A 19,767-nucleotide genomic window follows, 5' to 3' on the forward strand; every position below is an offset into this window, starting at 1 on the left:
ATCTGTAACATAACCATGTATGAATTTGTAAATTCAAGGTGTGTATTGAAGCTGCTTAATTTCAAACCAGCTAGAACACTGTGTTTTGAAATGGCTGGTATAGAACTGAATGTCATTTATTTGTTAATCTGCTTAGGAGAGACTACAAATGAAGGATCAGTGAAGGAACAGAGAGATGCTCCAATGAGGAATGTGATGAAAATGGAGCTGAGAATGCCAAGAAAGAATTGAGAGTGAAAAAGAGAAGCATAGAGGGAGAATTAAGAATTCTCAGACTGTAACATTTAAGGGACAAGAAGTTTCCATAGGCCACTGACCTGTGGCATCATTACCTTTTGAGGGCTAGGATACCCAGGCAGTGATAACCTGGCATAGCACTAGCTTCAGGAGAAGGTTCACTCAATAAAAATTTACTTCATCAAAACCATAGTTCAGAAGCTGTAATTTCCTAAGATACCACTTTGCAAGCTCTGCAAAACCCCACACTCTGTCCTTTTGCATCCTCTTTTCAAGTGTGTATAATTTGATATGCATGAATAAACCAGGGATTTCTGTCCCTTTTAAAAACAACCAGTCCTTTCTAACTTGCAGCCCTCCCCAGAAGCAGTACCTGAGCCACTAAGCTCACGAACTCACAATATGATTTCTGTGCTTGGGTTGTTCTGAAAGATATGGAGCTATCCTGAAGTGTTGCAAACACGCTATGGCTGCGTGGCCCTAGAGAAGTCATTGTCCTATAGCTCCAATGGTGGAATCTGAATTGCTCTCCATCTGGTTTTCTAAACCATGGTTTCTAAAGGTAACAGTAGTAATTAGTCCCAAATATTTTATATGCCATACAGAAACTTAGGAGAATATGTCCAGCAGGCAAGGTTGTTTTTTTTTTTTAAAAAAGTCTCTGGCAACACTTTGATCAGAGAATGAATTGTCTGGAATACTGTGAACCCTTTACTTATTAAAAATGAAACTGGGGTGTTGTATCAATGAAATATTTTATTGTGTTCTGTCAATGAGACATATGCTATTATATTATCAAGGTACAGATTCAGACTATAAAATCAGCTTTCCATTTCTCTTAATGAGAGACTGTCCCAAAAGTAAATTGCATTTTCACCACTGTATTCTTAATAAGAATAGGACATTTTGGTTCTTTTTGTTAAAGAGAAAGCTAATGTAGTATTTATTAAGTCTGTGCACTGAGCAGTTATGGAATGCCAAAATGCTACAAGATCTTTAGTCAAAAGGTAGAATGATAGTAAAAAGAAAAAAAAAAAAAAAAAAAAAAAAAAAAAAAAAGAGAGAAAATGAAGTAATACTTCAGATAACAGAAAAAGAGAAGTGTTGTATAATTGTAATATTGGAAGAGGGGAAAGATAAAGATACAAAGAGACAACTAACATTTTCAGAAATTAAGATGGGTTAAGATTTATTTTATTTATTTTTTTTAAAGACATGCCTTTGAGACTTCAGCTATGTTTTCAGGAGATGAAAGAAACAAACTTGTAACTCTCCAAAGAGGCAGGGAATGTAGACACTGAAAAATCACCACAGCATTTAGAAAGAAATGGGATCTTATTTTATGACCATAGAACTATGGACTGTCTCTTTTATTATTTAAGGGGTCTTGCTTTTCTGTTCTGTTAAGAAGACTTCAAGGTCAAAATGTCTGTGTGTTTAATGCCACTTTAGATGCCAATGAAGGGAGATTACAAGAAAAATGAGAACCCTGGGGCTTGCCAGGCCTTTCTGGGATAAATGCACCTGGTAAAGGCAAGGTTATATAAATGAAGAGAATCGATCATCTGATATTGCTGTGGTGGATTTATTTACATTTAAAGAAAAAAAAAAAAAAAAAAAAAAGAAGAAGAATATAAAGAAGTGAAAGTTTGAAGACAGTCTGTACTGAAAAAAGAATAACAGCAAAGAAAATTAATTTGTATAAGTGACTAATTCTTCCCTCATATCAATGGGTGAGATGGGGCAATTTTTAGAACAGAGGAAGGCATAGTTTTGGTAGAGAACTTCAAATGAGGGTAAACCTTTTTCAAATTGGCATAGTCTGTTCCCTGGAAACATAAAGACCTGTGGAAGAGAACTGGTTGGAATCCAAGAATGTAGAAGAAATCCATCTGAAAAACAAAACAAAACAAAACAAAACAAAAAAAAAAAACAAAAAAGCATAGTTTTAAATCTATTAGTATCAGTAAAATTTACAATAGTGTACAATCCAAGGAAGTATTTTGAGCATATTTCCACTGTTTGCCATCAAGGCAGACACAGACATAGAGAGATGCTTCCCTGCCCATGGAGCTGCAGCATTTTATAATGATCAGAAGTCTTGTCTGGAAAGGTATAGTAAGAGTCACCTCTCTTACCTTACTGTAGAAAAGCCAAATGGATCTCCCAGGTCTCCACAAGGTCCAATTTTCCTCAAGGATAAAGGCTTTTTTTTCCCCTATCTCAATCCTATTAAATTGTTGGAGATGAAGCCTCGTGTCTAATTGGTCATTGTCCTATCTTTTTATAACCAGAAGCTCAACATGCTGCATAGACTATTTATTCTGTCAGGCATAAATGCTGCATTAAACTCAGCAACTACAGTTCAGTAAAGAGAGTACAGATGTTAAGCCATTTAATTTCCTTTTCTCAATACCCTGATGGAAGTAAAAGATGGTTTCCTGGGAAGTTCAAGGTCCAGAGGGCATACTTTCCATTCATTTAGTATCCGTCATGTTCAGATTTGGAGCAACGTCCCCCTCTGGTACACTGAGCTAACTGAGGCTGACATCAACTACATCAAAGAGGGAATTATTCCTCTAGAATTTGTAGCAAATTTCACTGTCACTTGAAAAGATTATACCTTTGCTTAGGAACTATATCCTGCTATAGTGGGGGTTATACATTTAGCAACACAAAGAAAGAGCTGGTGCAGGTGTCAAGAAACAGTTTGTACACAGCTTCAAGGAGTAAGAGGTGTCAGGAAAGGAAGAGGAGCCTTTGGGGGGGGAGGGGGGGGAAGGGAGGAGGGGGCGTTAAATGTGGAAAGAGACAGGAATCAATAAGAAAGAAAGACCGTGCAGACAGAGGGGCTGGGCAGAAGATTAAGGGATCAGAGTTTGACTGCTGGTTCAGTGGGAACTGAATGACTTTAGTTACAAAACTTGTCTCTGCTAAGAGAAAACCCACCACACTAATGGAAATTTAGACTTCTACAACCACATGCAAAAAGAAATTAAACAAAGTCAATTTCTTATAAGCTACTGTGGTATCCATCTTCCACTACAGGAACATAGTAGCTCTCTTGTCCATAAAACCTCCTCTGAAACCTTTTCACCCTGGTGCATCTTTCATGGAGGAAGTATGGGCAGACTACTTTCTGCCAGAATACTGTCCACCAAAAGTGCACAAAAAGATTTTAAAAACCACAAGATTTTGGTTTGAACTTTAAATCAAGTTCTCTGATTTAGCCTTAGGGATATCGGGTAGAACCCATTATATATCTGTTCTATCTATAGAACTCATAATATATATTCATTATATAAAGGCAGACATGGAACATGTTTGTTCTATGGGTTTCTGCAATAAGGAGGAAGATACCCTTTGCTGAAACCTGCTGTCTTACTATCAGTTCTGGGGATACAGCAGAGACAATGGTTCCCCATCCTGTCTATAGTTTGCTCCTGGCTATATCTTCATTTATATCAACACTCTTGAAGCATTATGAATGTCACAAGAGGCAAAATTGTCAACTGGAATAAGACTATTAGCAAATTTTCTCCTACCTACTTTCATTTTCAGGTTCATCAGATATGGCATTTACTTCTGTCATTGCCCAGCTGTAGATAAGAAACAGGAAAAAAAACACATTCCCATTAATTACAGAGGCAAAATGAGAATATTTAAACAGAAGGAGGTTGGGTACTTCTACTGTACTCTTCTTTCAACTCCAAACACAGCTGAAACCAGTTTGCAGTGCTTTTGTATTACATTGAAAAGGCAAATTAATTAGCAGAATATTATTGTAGCTTAATATTATTCCCTCTGCAAAAATCAATACTCCCATATATGGCTTCCTATAGCATCCACCGAGGAGACAGACAGTCCCGCAAGGGAAGCCAGACACATGCAGTACTATTTGCAAAGTCAAGACCCTGCTCTATTAATGCATTCACCAAGGTGAAGCTGCTCTTGTATGAGATCTAGGACAAGGCCTACAAATTGCTGGAATCCTTCTCAAACCTCAGCTGCACAGAAAACATTTAATGCCATAGATGCAAAAAATGGCCATGGTAATATATTTGTTAGCACCAGGAACTGGAATGCCCGTGATCGTTTTTTTTTATTATTTTATTTTTTTTGGATGGTTGAAAGCTCAAATCCATACACACCTTCAAGAAACCAAGTGCTGCATTTGAGAAAGAGAAAAAAAAATCTGAACTTACATTGATGCATAGTGATAAAATATCTGATTTTAGAGACAAAGCCACTTTCTGTTGATTTCTCTGACACCCTGAGCTTCTATAAAGCTATTTTGCTAAGTGAGATGTTTCTTTCTATTCTTTGTAGTTGCTTCCCTTTGAAAACCTTAAAGGAAAATAAGTCAATTGAATTTCACAGCACTGCAATTAGTTATTGGATTATTGGCACTCAAGGGTTGTTACACACCTGATATTTAGAAAACATCTTTCCACGTGACTAAATGCAAGCAGTAACACTACGACCTAGAAATAATCCAGATCCTATGACATGGAAACCTATGCCTAACCTTTTGGAAGGTTTAGACATGAACAAGGTAGAAGTTCTGGATTTTATCATCATCATTTTAGTATAGAGAGACCTTGCACACAGTTCTCTATAAGAGAGGAAAAAAAAATAAAAGAGGGAAAGTAAATGAGTCATGAGGGCATGATTTAGTTTGGAAGGGGTCATGCAAGATTAGTACCCTTGGTTGCCCAAAGCTAAAATTTAACTATCATTAACTGTGAGCATCCGATTTGAAAAGGATGAATGGGTGAGAGAGCTCAGGAGGGGGTTTCTTTCATTTTCTCTGCTTTTGGGAAGAGGGATATGTGAGAAGAATATAAAATCTACTGATTCATACCTATCTATTAGTCATACCTCTGTTGTGCTGGTTGCTTATTCTGTAGCCATTCTCTGTTGTATAAATAAGGTGCACTGCCTCAGGGCTTAATATAGTATGTCTTTATACCTTTATTTTCTAGTTTTCTTTCTAACTCCTGATCATTCTGCACTTTCTTTCACACATTTTATAATTCAGCTGAAACAAAATTCTTTAGCAAGAATTTTAACACAAGAAAAGTTTGTACCAATCACTACTACTTTCTAACAAAATATTACTAAATTTTTCAATAGTGGATGACCACACATTTCCTAAAGAAAAATATGCTTCTTTTATGAGTTTTTAGAGGAAAAACAAAACAAAACAAAAAAACCTTTCACCTAATGTAACCATACAAGAAACAGTGATATTGTTACCTTCTTTAAAATACTTTATGAGGGAAAAAAAAAACACACACAACTATTTGTTTTGCTTTTGTTATAAAGCAAGCCATACACCTGGACCAACATGAAACAGTATGTTTTTAAACAACAAATTTTTAACAATTTTTTCCCTTCTGAACAAAAAAAAAAAAAAAAAAAAAAAAAAAAAAAGGAAAATACTTTGGCTTGGCTACAATTTTTGAAGTAAAAATCTATTTTGCATTAGGCTAAAGGATATGCCATGATATAAATCTAACCACTCTTCAAAGAAAATGTTGGGGAGTGGTATATAGGACAAAATTCAGAACTGTCTTGCCAGGGATTTCTAATCTCTCTGCATATATTATTTAAGGCCTTGCAAAAGACTAGTCTGCAGTGCTGAATAATTATTTTGCATGTACTAGTTCAAATATTCCATCTTCTGTTTGCTTGTGGATTTGTTTTGTTTTGTTTTTATTATTATTTAATAGCACTTACTTTTAAGTAAAAAAGAAAGTTTTATGCATTTATTTAACCTAAAGCACAGAAATAATCATAACATTGGTATTTTAACCTCAATACCTGTTCATCCTTGATGAATGTAGAAATCAGAAAATTTACATAATCAAACTTGCAGTCACAAACTCATTAGTGATATGTGATTTGACAAGGAAGAGCTTTAACAGTGTTAAGTGATTGTTTCTACATTAACCTTTACATTTCAAGTCAAGGGTACAAAAAAATGTAGCTGATGCATTTTTGAACTTATTAGCTGTGATTGGTGCAGAGATGTAATGGTGGTATACTCTACCTCATGCTGACGCTGAGGTTTCCTAACTAGTATGCTCTGTCCTTTCAGCCTTGTCATGAAAGTATGTAAACAAAAGAATTAACACAGCAATTTCCTTTTGGATCTTTTTCTGATATAAACATGGGGGACAATCGCTCCTTTTTTCTCTTACTTAAATAAAACCTCAAAATTTCTCTTGTATAAATATTGCCAAATAAATATTTATCCAAAGCAAAACAGACTAAATTCAGAGTGGTTATTCAAGGGAAATATGCCCTTGCTCCATTTGCAGATCAGGCCAAGTACAATTCTACCAGCTTTCTTTAGGACTTAGCTCAGTGAACATTCATCCACACAAGAGCTTCCCAATGACCAGGCAGACTGTTTTCATGTGCCATGTTTATGGAGTGAAGCATTTAGAAACATATTGATAATAGCATCATTATGTGCTTGGTTCTACCTAATTAAAAGGAAAAATTAAGACAACACTAATCTGAAAGTAAGCTCCCCGGGTGGGAGACCTATGTTTAAATCACAGAATTTTCACAGAATTTTTAGGTTGGAAGAGACCTCAAGATCATCAAGTCCAACCTCTAACCTAACACAAACAGTCCCCACTAAACCAAATCCTCCTCTCTCCTATGAGTACTGCACAGTTGAATTCTCCTGGAGACTTCAAGCAAGAGTAACCATTTAAACATCTGTGGTATTCAATACAGACAATGACTGTGAATAATTCTAACTTCAGGTGAAGCAGATCTGAAGCCAACAAAGCTTCCAACATTATCCCTTAGGGAGGGGGACATCACATATTTGGCCAGACCATTACTGCATCAGCAGCACTGAAGTCAATGGGAGTTTTTCCACTAACTTCGATAGACACCAGATCAATCAAATAGACTCTATGAAAGCCTAAATCTCAAGCTTCAAGAAACCATCCTTTCTCTTCATCTGGTTACTTTTTGCTTTCGCTCTTTGCCAGGCAGCAAGCTGCTGTTTCCAGATTCACTTTATGTAAAAGACAACTCTGTTGAGGTCGATTGGCTTCTTTGATGCATTTGATTAATTATTGTTACAGAAATTGCCTGCACATTCATCCCTCATGTCTCAGACAGGTTACATCCATTGTATGTAAGCCTAGTCATCGTTTACTGCAGTTCCCGTTCTTGAGGGGGAGGGGAATTGTCATTTTCAGTTTAGTTTTCTCAGCCTTATTCATGGAGTTTTTTCCAAATCAATTCCTCTCCCTCATGGCAAGAATACCTGATCTTTGGGTCTAGCCTAAAGAACATTCTTTGATATATTGTCTTGGCTAGAGGTATCCAAATCCCTGCCTGTTTTGCATCCTGAGTTTAAAGAGAAAAGGTTTGCCTATTCTTTTAATTCTCTTAACATTAATTCATGTCTATGTCAAACATGAATCATTGACAGATTAAAGTAAATCTGTCACAGTGAGATTACCGTGAACACAAAAAGTTGCTCAGCATGTGCCATTTTCCTTTGCTGTGGGCTCAGATGAAAGTATAGAAATCATGAAGATTGGTTTGACTAGATACAAGACATAGGGACTCTTATTTATCCAATGCAAATTAACATGGAAAAAAAAGTCAGATTTAATATTTTCTGTAATTCACGGTTTAAATGCCTGGGTATTCTGTTTTAAAATAATAATAATAATAATAATAGTCTTATGTGTTTACCAAGGTTTATGAGGTTTAGTTTGAGAAGGTTTTATGTACAGAATAGGAAGGCTTAAGGAACGTTTTTATAACACCTTAAACAGAACTGAAATGCACCAATAAAATACTGGGACATGTCCCAGTACATATTTTAACCTAATGAAAGTGAGTGGCAACGCTTTGCATTTATCTGGCAGAATACATGAATAAAATGTGAATAAAAGAAAAATGAAACTGGTATTAAGTAATATTTAACCAGGCATTAAATAGAAATTCGAAGTTTAAGTCTTTCAGCAGAAAAGTTACAAAATAAATATTGAACCAAGAAAAGAGAATGATTATGAAGCACCTAAACATTATTTTTATTTAATAAATACCTAGGTTTCCTTTTAAGTCTTTGCAGACTGTATGGTCTCCTCTTAGTGCCTTTATTAAGAATTCTTGGCTAAAATTATTGAAATTATCAAAATTATTCCCCATACTTACAATGAGTTTGGAATTAATTTGATCCACTGGGTAACCAAACTAGTCAATAAAGTCCTGAAAATGTCACTTTACTGCACTGGAGCAGCCACGCGTTATAGACCCGTTACACATCTATACTCAAACTGTTTGCCTCTTGACAAAATCACTTTCATGGAGAGGAATCATCAATAGAGATAGAGCAAGAAACCTCTTTGACAAGCAGTAATTTCCATTATCAGCTGATCCTATTTCATACTGCCAGTGACATGTCAGGTCATTTTGACACATACTGTAAACTACCAGTCCAGGGATAATAGCTGTTAATGCTGGACCTGTGAATCAGGATGATAAGGTTTTTGGTGTCACTCATTTACATCTGCATTTCACTCTGTGGTACCTTGTTTCCACAGAGAAAACATTACTGGATACATTTGACCTTCTTCCATTCCTAATGGACAGAAATCAGAGACATTATAATCAAATCTGTCTGTAATCCATAAACAATGAGGAGAAAAAAAATCCATTACAATTACAACCTATACAAGTCAGTTTTTACTGCTCTGGATTTGCAAAGCAAATGATATGATAAGGAAGAAAAAAAAACATTTCCTACCATCATCAGAATATGCACTGGTAAGTGTGCTGTTAGACAAAGAATCATCTGTGCATCTGTGACTTTGAACTTTGTCATTTACATGACTAAGTTTTCTTGCAGTTTAATATGTTAGCAAAATGCCTGAGCCTTTGAAAGTAAGCATATCAGAACACAGAAGCACACTGAAGGGGAAGATGAAAGTTTTCCATGAAATGTTTTGCCACATGCAAGGAGACACTGAGTAACCCCATACTGTGACTTGGTACATTGCATGAAGGAATTTGAAAATATCCCCAGGCCATCTGTAGAAAACAACAGAAAAGTATGATTATAAGAATTCATTCTAGACCTCCCATTTTGGATCAAATTCTCCCTCAGTATAACTGATTTTTTAACACCGACATTGACTACATAAGAAGCTTGAGTCAGTTTTCTGGTCATTACATGATGTTGTTCCATACTGCAGAGAGACAGCTTATGAAAAATGACCAGTCATATCCCAGTACTTGTGCTTCACTTTTATCCTTTAAAAGTTTTCTTAATTGGTTTCGGTACAAGACAAGATGGGTCTTAGGAAGGAATGACCTAATGTCACAAGAGACTGACGGCTCATTGTGGAGGATTCCCTGTGCTGCCAAAAGATAAATCTATGTAGACTAATCTGCTTTTTTTGATTAACTAGCAGAAAGAGGAAATTCAATTTAACACCTAATTTTGAAAAACTACTTTATTTTAAAAAATGTATTTTCCCCTATTTTATTTGCATTCAGGGATGAAGAACAGTTTTAATTTCTTAGAATTAGGCAGTTAGAATTAGAAAGGGCAGATTTGTTGTGTTTTGTTACCCCACCCCACCCCCCCTAACGTTTATGACGCATAATGTATCATACTACTGACACCACTTAAGACTAAGAACTACTAAGAACACAAAAAGATGAACCATAATCATTGGCTGTAAATACTGGCATTTTCCCTATTGTCCTTTGAGACTACACTAGCATTGTTTTTTCTTGTTATTGTTGAGTTTTGTTGGGTTTGTGCTTGTTGTTTTTCTTTTTTTTTTTTGGGGGGGGGGGGGGGATTTTTTTTTCATTTTCATTCTTTCAAATTTATATATATTTTTACTTGTCTAAGTATAGAGGTCAACTCTCAGCGTGGCATCTCATAAAATACTGAAGCTTTGTGGAAAGTGTTAGGCAGAGAGCAAAGGTCCTATTTTATTTTATTTTTTCTAATGTAACTCAGTGAAAGATCTCTCACTGACTTCAAATGATCAAGCTCCATTTCCTTACTTGTTAGCCCATCTGAGTCCTAGACTGATCCAAGCAATAAAGGAACCATATGGTTCCCTGAATAATACAAGCACACAAGTTTGGTATTTCTAACAACATGTTTAGACCCCAATTCTTGGACAAATGAGACCCAAACACTTAAACAAATATTCATAGGCTGTGTTCATCCCACCGTTGTGTCCATTTTGTGTCAATTTTTTTTTGCTTATTCTTCCACCAGTTTTTTTGCAACATAAGTTTCTGCAGGACTTATTTCTCTAGACGAAAATTTGAACTTATTGCAACCCATGTTTTTAGGGCTTGGAATTCTGAATTTGTGAAAATGAGTTCTGATAAAAAATATGCTGAGCTACACTCCTGGAATTAGGAAACAAATATATCATGTGACCTTGATGCTTAATAAAAGAAAGGTATATAGATTGGTTTCTAAATGCCAAATACTGGCATAAATATTCATTACTACTTCCTATTTTATTGGTCAGTTCAACTCACACCAATATAAAATTCAGTACTTGAAATATTGTACCATCTGAGCAAGGGCTATACATAGGAAGATGAAAGTATTACTGCACTCAGAATTTTTTCTTGTACAAAATTTGATCAAATAAAATATTCCTATTTTGTTGGGGTTTTTTTCTTCTTTCCTTAATAACTTAATATATTCTGAATTACTCCATTGCTCCAACACTGAAATATTTATAGATTTTCAAAGAGGAAGAACAACCTACTACACATAGGGCATCAAACTGCTATGTCTGCAAACTTGATTTTTTCTTTATAGCATTTTTTTCTACCCCAAGCTTGGAGAAAGGATGGACCATTGAGGCAATTACCCTAAAAGAATATATTTCAGTGAGACAGCAGGGAAAAGGTAGGTATCCTCTGGCTAACATGACTGTCTTACGCTACAGTAAAAAAAAAAAAAAAAAAAAAAATTACTGTATACGTGCAAATACAAAGGAACATTCGTCTAGGTAAATTCAAATCACTATTGCCTGAAAATATAGAAGACAAAAAAGGTCAAAGAATGGTGACAAAGCCTGCATACATATTTATCAGACAATTTCTTGCTTACTTTGTCTTAAATAAGATCAAATATTGAATACTAACTTTAAATAAACATGAAATATCACAAGCGATGACAAATGTAGAAGCATTATCATATGACCCAATAACACCTATCATCATTTTAACTATTCAAATAGCTCAGTTAAAATCAGGATGTAAAAATACGATCTTCACCTCAGGTGACCACAAAAGCCCCAGTTAATTCACAAGAATGAGCCCTTGTTCCTAGTCAATTGTTCCATCTACCTGGGGTCAGCTGGGGTTGTATAGCATAAGAAGGGTACTGGTTGGTGAAGAGTAACCAGGCTATGCTGAGCATACTTCAGAAATCTCTGCTTCCTTGGCTGAAGGAAGAGCACTGTAAGTCTGACTGACAGCAAGCCCCTACCGACAAGGGCTATTTCTTTCACGGTATTTAAGAAGTGAAAAGTTTTGAAGGAAAGTAGAGGATAACAAATTCATAGAAATTAATAATTTAAAACCTAGGATGCTGTGAATTCTCTTCTTCAACTGCTGAATGTTATAGCTCTCTGTATACTCAGAGCAATTCTTTTTAAATTCAGATTACATATTTCCACTAGGGTCCAGATTCTGAAGTGCTTATTCAGAAATTGGTTTAGGTAAAAGTCCTACTGAAACTGCTGGGAATTTTATTTCGATTGAGACTGCATAAATATTGAGTGCAGCTTTCTGGATTTCACCCCCTAGAGTAATAAACAGTGTAAACTAGAAAGAACTACTGTATACCCTAGTAAGCAAGCAGACTCTTAAGTAATTAATATTATTCTTAAGGAAGTATTTATCCTTGTGCTTCCTATGAAAGTTACTGTCAGGAATAAAAAACAATATATTTTTAATTTCTAGATATCTTGAAATTGAAACGTTAACTCATAAGACTGTCTTCTTGTTGTACCAGCATCTGTCCATTATATAGGTAAGCAATCCAATTTTGTATATTCCTCTGCTCCTGTAATTCACGTATATTTGTGTATTGAAAACAGTACTAAAATTTTCAGATTAAAATGCATTATCACTAATGATTAATGTACAAAACCCAGTCTGTTTCTCTAGAAATAAGCTACAACAAAACCAAAACACTCCACACAAAACCCAGCTTTGACTGAGGCAGGACCCAAACTCAAGAATCGTTGACCCCTATCGTGCTTTTTTTGCCAAAACAATCAGACAGATGTATATTTGTATGTAAACCAATACTCCCTTCCTCCCCCTCCACCCGCTGTATTTTTGTGCTTGTGAAATATGACCTCCTGTTACTCAGACATTCCACACTGTGAAATCATGAGAAATGCCAGGTTATACATACCTTATTCAAATGGACAGTAACTGCAAGCACCATGTCTAGGTTTATTAGTACGAAATATTGATCAAGGCTACAAAATATTTTGGCTCTCTGCATATACTACTATCCACACATTAAGATATGTTATAATATATTCACATAAAACATCGTATCTCTGGCAAGAGTAGGCAATAAGTGGAAGGATGATTATCCTTGATATACAAGTGTATGAAGCTCGGGAACATACGTCATACATGCTTCAATAAAACATGGTGAGGTCAAAAGTTTATAGAATGAGCTCCTGAACATAACTATTTCTTCTTAATGTTCAAAATACCCATCATATGTTTTTCCCTTCATTTTTTTTCAGTATAAGTTACTACCTTGTCTCTCATTCTATCTCTATATATAGCAAACTGAAATTAACATAAAAACAGAAGTTTGTTTCCATTTATTTCCACAACAGAATGTTGACATTCATTTCAAATTATTTGAATTTCCTATTTGCTTATCAGCCATGGAAATATTGTTGAAATTTACAAACTGAATATATTTTAAACCAGTTTACCACTTTAAATTTAGTCATGGATTTGCATGCTATCTTCATAGTAGCTATATAAAAATACATCATATAAATTCTTCTTTTCATGCTGTCCACTAATCATAGCTTTAGGATTCCCAAAATTAGTTCTTCCCAATGAATAATTGTAACTTCAAGAAAAATCACTTGGTGGGAACCAGGCAATATCACAGATAATGAATTTCCTTTGCTTTCATTAGATTCTCAGGAATCGTTTTTTCCTATTGAAAGACTTGCCCCAAGAGGAGGGCAGGAGAAAAACAAGAACAAAAAACTCAAAGTTCCTCCTGGAATCTTTTAGTTCACTGATGATAATCTTCTCACCTCTTCCATTATTATATATAGTCTATATACTCTCTATTCTGTTTTGTATCTATCCAGTTCATGAGAGCAGCACTCTGCCTATATCAAAAAGGATTTTATTCTTGCAGACACCCAGGGCTGCTTTGGGCCTAGACACCTCTGATGAAAATTGTTTTTGAATTGAGCAACTCTGCTTACCATAAGCAAAAATAAACTGCCACTTTCACATCCTTTTTTATTAAATATTATATCACAGAAGGTTTTCCAAAGATATTGCAGGGTTTTGTTGGTTCCCCTCCTCCTCCACATAACATCATAAAGTTTATCAAAATTAAAGTTCATCTCAGCATAAGGCCAGAAATATAAATGTTCTTCAGTCAACTATCAGTGTGTCTTTTCTCAGCAGTGGCTTGACTGTCTGCAATCACCAATCAGCCCAAGTGAGGGGGGAAAAAAAGATACTCTAAAAAGCTTGGCATGAATGTTTGAGAAGTTCATAAACTTGTCATACAGAATTAAATTAGTAGAAAGTGTAAGCAGTCAAATACAATCTACTATGAAATCTTAGCAGGAAAAAACAAAACAACAAAAAAAAAAAACACATAATTCCCAGATCATTATAAGAGACAGTCTCTTTCACTTTTATCTTGAAGATTTTGGAATATAGATGAATATACATTAGAATTTCTTCGCAATAACACAGTTAAATCTGGGATCAAACTTCAACAAGATGCAAAATATTCCAAAATACTATGAAGTTTTCAAAGTCACTGACATGTTAACATATGACTTTGTGGCATGCTACCACCTATATTTTAAAGATTATTTCATAGCCATAAGAAGTTGTTTTCTTACTCTGTGGAAAGGTTTAGTTTTAAAAGTCTCTCTGTAAGTAATATAAAGTCTTAAGTAATAGAAAGCTGTCTTAAAAAGTCAGGGTGCCCAAATACGTTTTTCTTATTTCAGCAATAAAACAAAATATAGTTTGAATAATTTTCATTAAGAGTAAGTAAATACTTTCCAGCAAAAAAATTCTTCTACAGTTTAAGTTGCTCGCCTCTGGCAAATACATATTTTTTATATCTGTTTATTCATTCACTGACAAGCTTACCAAATGAACACTGAGCTTACCTATGTATGCATATTTGAGACTAAAGCCATTGTAAGTACCTTTTATTTAGTAATATTTTGTTGGGAAGAACTAATAACATTCTTCTCAGGTCTTTATGAAGGATTTATGTAGTAAAATACTACAAATTATTTCTACTGGTACAAATACCCAAATTATTTCTACTACGCTGCAAATATGACTAAAACTTACTCAAAAAATATTATCCAAAAATTCTCCCCAGTGTTAAGATCCTCTCAGCAAAGAAAGGGGAAGAGCCAACACAAATACATTCATGTGTTCACAATCAGCTGCAACCCATTTGTAGTTCAGAAAGTGCTTTTATGCCACCATTTTTTGAACCACCTATTTGCGGTATAGGCCAGAGAGCACCAGAAGGCCTTCTTGTCCAGCCATCCTTATCTGTTGCTCCCCAGCTCCATTAGCTCTAGGCTACTATCAGGATTCGCTGTTAACTTTGTGACATGAAAGAAGAGAGATTATCATCAGCAAATGTAAGTGAAGAAATACTAGCAGACTTGATTACTAGGCTGTTTTGACATAGTATTTACTGAATGTTAAAATATTGTTCACAGAATGAAACAGAGACAGCAGAAAACTGCAACAAGTATTTGTTGCTTGGACAATCTTGTTATTTTTCAACAATACTCCTGTTTGTATTATCCTGAAAATAATGCAAATATTTGAAGGAAATTTAGCAGGAAAAAATACATAACAAAGATATCTGATTCTAACTAAACCTAAACATCCCTAAAACCATGCCACATAGCCATATTTAAGCTACAATTCTTCTTGAAGAAACTGCTGTCTTGATTTAGTTTAACTCCATTAGGCCTTTTTTGGTTCATTAAGCAGCAAAAGTCTAATCACAGGCTGTCTAGATTTGAACTAAAGCTTCCCAAAATACGGGGGTTGTTTCAAAAACAGAACATAAACCCATTTAATCAGAGACGTCTTTTAGGTTGCTTAGCATTAGCCTCCCCTACACATTATTCAATTACTCACATCAGCATCCTTGTTCATTTGAACTGAACTTAAGGGCCTGAATGTTCATGACAGGAACCCAGCTTAGCGCAAACATTCAGTTAGACCCACCTGGACTATCCGCCTTATAGTGGATGACCAAAAAGCTTTAAAATTCAGAATAGACAGATGTTTATAGAATATAACTTTTTTAAATAGAGAAAAGTCAAAGCATCTGAATGAGACAGAATAAAGAAACGGTAAAGTGACTGGACAGGACAAAATAGAAGCAGAAGGGGAGGATGAACAGTTCTGTCCACTGCAGTTTCATAGGTCTGGGGTAGTTTCAGGTGCTCAGACCTTCTTACTGTTTGAAGCCACACAGACCTTCAGCACATCCCCTCAGGAGCTGCAGGTGCAGCTCCTCACCGCTACCTCCCCACTGATAACTGTAGGCTGAAAGCTTCCCCTGGCCAGCGCTGTTCCCTCCTCTGCAGGGCCTCACCTCAGCCACCCCTGTCTCCTGAAATCCGAAATTAAGGCCACATCAAGGGTTCAAAAATATACTCTGCCCATCACAGATGCTCCCATTTGGTTTACACTTGATAAAGACAAACATTGGAAGTGAAGCATGTGGCCCAATGTCTGATTCTGCAGAAATGTTTGCAGAAAAAGAGAAGACAGTACAATGATGCTCCAGAGGTACTTCCAAAAACTTACTACAGAACCAAAATGATACTAAAATCTTTCACGGAAATATACTTTTCTCCTTATATTGTTCCATTTACAGTACATACACATATGCTTTCCAGAAAGAGACTAATCATTTTATCCTTCAAATAGAGCTAGTCTTCGCCATCTAATTGCAATACTAAATTATAAATTACCTTTTAGGTTGTGTCTATAATATCTGGTCTGAAATACTTGGTCTTGTTACCAGACTAGACAGGTGGATAATTTTTTTGTGCTGTATATTTTCAAGCATTAATAGTATCATTTGCATGCTAAAGAAATGAAATTTTGATTTTACAGAGGCCACTAAGGATTAATTTAATGATTTGGGTAGAGTTTAGATTGCTTCCCAGGAGAAGTGAAGGTTAAAAGTTACATCTTGTTAAATATTTAAAATCTTTAACCTTTTCATTGTAGAGCCAACTGATTTGAAGTCCACCATTCTGTTACTTACATAGCAAAGTTTTAGCTTGCTTTAAATTTATACTTCTGATCTATATGTCCTGAGGTTTTGTACATGATTGATTTTCTTTATGTAGTGATTTATGATAACATTGTAATCCTTCATTTGAAGGATTTTCAATATCCTTACTAAATTCACTACTATGTTGTTCCCAATAAGAAGAGAGACAACATCTCTCTCCAATAATATATTTTCCCTTGAAGTTCAAGATACAGCCCAAATCATAACCAATGTAGCTTTTGAATAGCCCATTCCAGCAGTTCACAGGAAGAAAAAAAAAATAAAATAAAAAGGTAACTTCTTTTGGTAAATGTGTTCTTGGAGTTTCAGTATACATTGATTAGTTGACATCTGGTATTCCCCTCACACACTGTCAAACACAGAGCCAGTCCATATGCATGAAGTTTTTGGCAGCAAAAACACACTTTGTAGAGCATCAGATTTCTTTTTCTATCAGATGAATTCTCCTTTCACTATAAATGATACATAACAAGAAATCTGTCAAATATACAACTAAACTGAGTCATCTTTGTAAATATCTCCAGAGGACATCTTTAGATAGATTTATAAGGAATGTACAAGTTCCATGTACAAGCAAGAAATTATCTTCCTGAATATATGCAATGATCTCATAAAACAAATAAGGAGAATATTTGGTTGTTCAACAAAAACATTAAAAGTACAATAGCTCAAAGAGAAAAGCTGCCTGCTGCAGCTGATTTGCACCACAGAAAGAGCTTACTTGTAATGCCTAGTATGGATGCTCATGTATTCCAGGTGCACAGATCGAGTGTTTGCTCAGTCAGTCTTAGCTCTTTCAAGTGATATTTTTCCTAACCCTGAATCTCTCAGACACAGACAGTTCTTCCAGACTTTGAGGCTTTCAGGACTTCTTATTTAGATGCTTTTTTGATATTAAACTGAAGTCTAAAATTTACTCTTCTATTCTTTAATCTGAAGATTTCAAGTTAATTCTCTTCTGACAACCTGAATCTCTGAAGTGCTTTAGAGTAACACCCATTGAAATCAGTGGGTGACTACATGAGGGCACCATGCTGAAAAATGAACTATTTGTAAAGGAAGGTTCCCCTTCAGTAATAACAACACAATCTGTCCCTTAGAACATATTACCCTAGGTATTTTAAAATATATTAAGGTATCCCCATGAGATTGCCAAAATCAAGCAAACTTGGTACAGTGCAAAGGTAAGGCTTGGTTCTTTTTCAGATGCCTTAGAATATTCAACTGGATGCATATCTACCTCATCAAAATATGTATACAAATATATATTTCTGCTCTTACTGTTCCCAACGTGACTCAAAAACATACTGTCATGTGAAATGATATAAGAGATTATGAGTAATGTGAACATGTATAATGCTATATGTATTAAAATAAATCTAGTGTACTGATCTTAAATATTGATCAACAACATAAAACTAATATTTAAAATATGGATTGTTATTGAATACCGTGGAATAATGAGTCCCTGTAAATTCCCAATTACTGAGTTCTATAAATATCTGCTCACAGCAACAGGCATATATATGGGTAGGGAACCATCCTTCTATGGCTGAAACACATGATGAACCATGCCTCTGGCATAAGTTTAACAGCTACAATCATGATAACTTTGAATTATCTTTAATTACCAGAAGTGAAGATGATTGAGTTTTAACTAAGATTCTTACTAAGACTTCAATTTTAGTTCTGGAAATGACTTAAGAAAAAAGGCTTGAATAAAAGTTTGGCTTATCACCGAAATTCTGGAAATAGTCACAGTAATTAAGAGAAATTCATTTAAAATACTCTAAGGCATTTTGGTAAATATATACTGTTAGTATACTATGTTTCCTCCTGCATTGTTTTCCTGTTCTCGATCTTATCATTAAAATGTATACTCCTAGGTGTTGTTTTGTTTTTTGTTTTTTTTTTTTTTTTAAATCAAGATAATTCTTCTTTAAAAGGAAAAATACTTATAACCATTCTGATTGCCAGAATTTGAGTCAGCGACAATATGCTTTATGTTATACCTTGACAGAGTCCAAGAGCCAGAAGCTACAAGAAACAGAATCACAAGTTGAGTCATGAAAGACAGCTGAAGTAAGTTGTTTAAGAATCTTTTAGTTTCCCAAAAATTAAGCCTGCTTCTAATTTCCTGGCTGAAGTCATCGTGATTGGTAGCTGGATGGCAGAACTGGTTGTAAAGCCAGGGTGATTTGTAGATAGATAGCAGATCTGGCTTGATCTTAAATACATCAGGAAGGAAATAAGGTTAGGAAAATCAATGGTAACTTATGGCTACTAAAATCAAATTATTTATTTATTTATTTTAGGGAATAGAGACATGAGGCAACCTTCTAAAACTGTCTTTCCAACACTGCCCTACTGAGAACTTGTGGAGTTAGAGTTATCTTTAAACAGCTGGAGATATATGCCTGTTATTCTCTTTAGCAGAAGCAACTGCAACCCTGGTCATTTAAATTCATCCCAATTATTCAATTCCTTTAAAAAAATTCACTTTAATGAATAAAGAAATATAAACAAACTAGATCTAATTGCCTCCCTACTTATAGTAATGAAAACTATTCTAGTAGTAGTTTTGTTAAATTATTATTTAGGTGGATTGTATAAAGTAGATTATGACAGACAAAAACCTGGCAGTCAAAATTACTATCTGATTGGTAATACTGGAAAAAAAAAAAAAAAAGGCCCTCCCCCCTATAAAAAAACATCTTCATGTGCACAAAAATATTATGCCATTGTGTAGAGACTGCCAGAAATGCCTCTGCAAGCCTGTAAATGTTGTTGCAATGCTTGCTCTAATCTAACTATGCTTATGAGTACTTTGATTTTTTAGTGTTGTGGTCAGCAACTGGTAGAGCTCTACTCAGCTGATCCTAAAAGGCAAACAGCACTCCATGAGC

This window comes from Anas platyrhynchos, chromosome 8, assembly GCF_047663525.1.
Source record: "Anas platyrhynchos isolate ZD024472 breed Pekin duck chromosome 8, IASCAAS_PekinDuck_T2T, whole genome shotgun sequence".
NCBI lineage: Eukaryota > Metazoa > Chordata > Aves > Anseriformes > Anatidae > Anas > Anas platyrhynchos.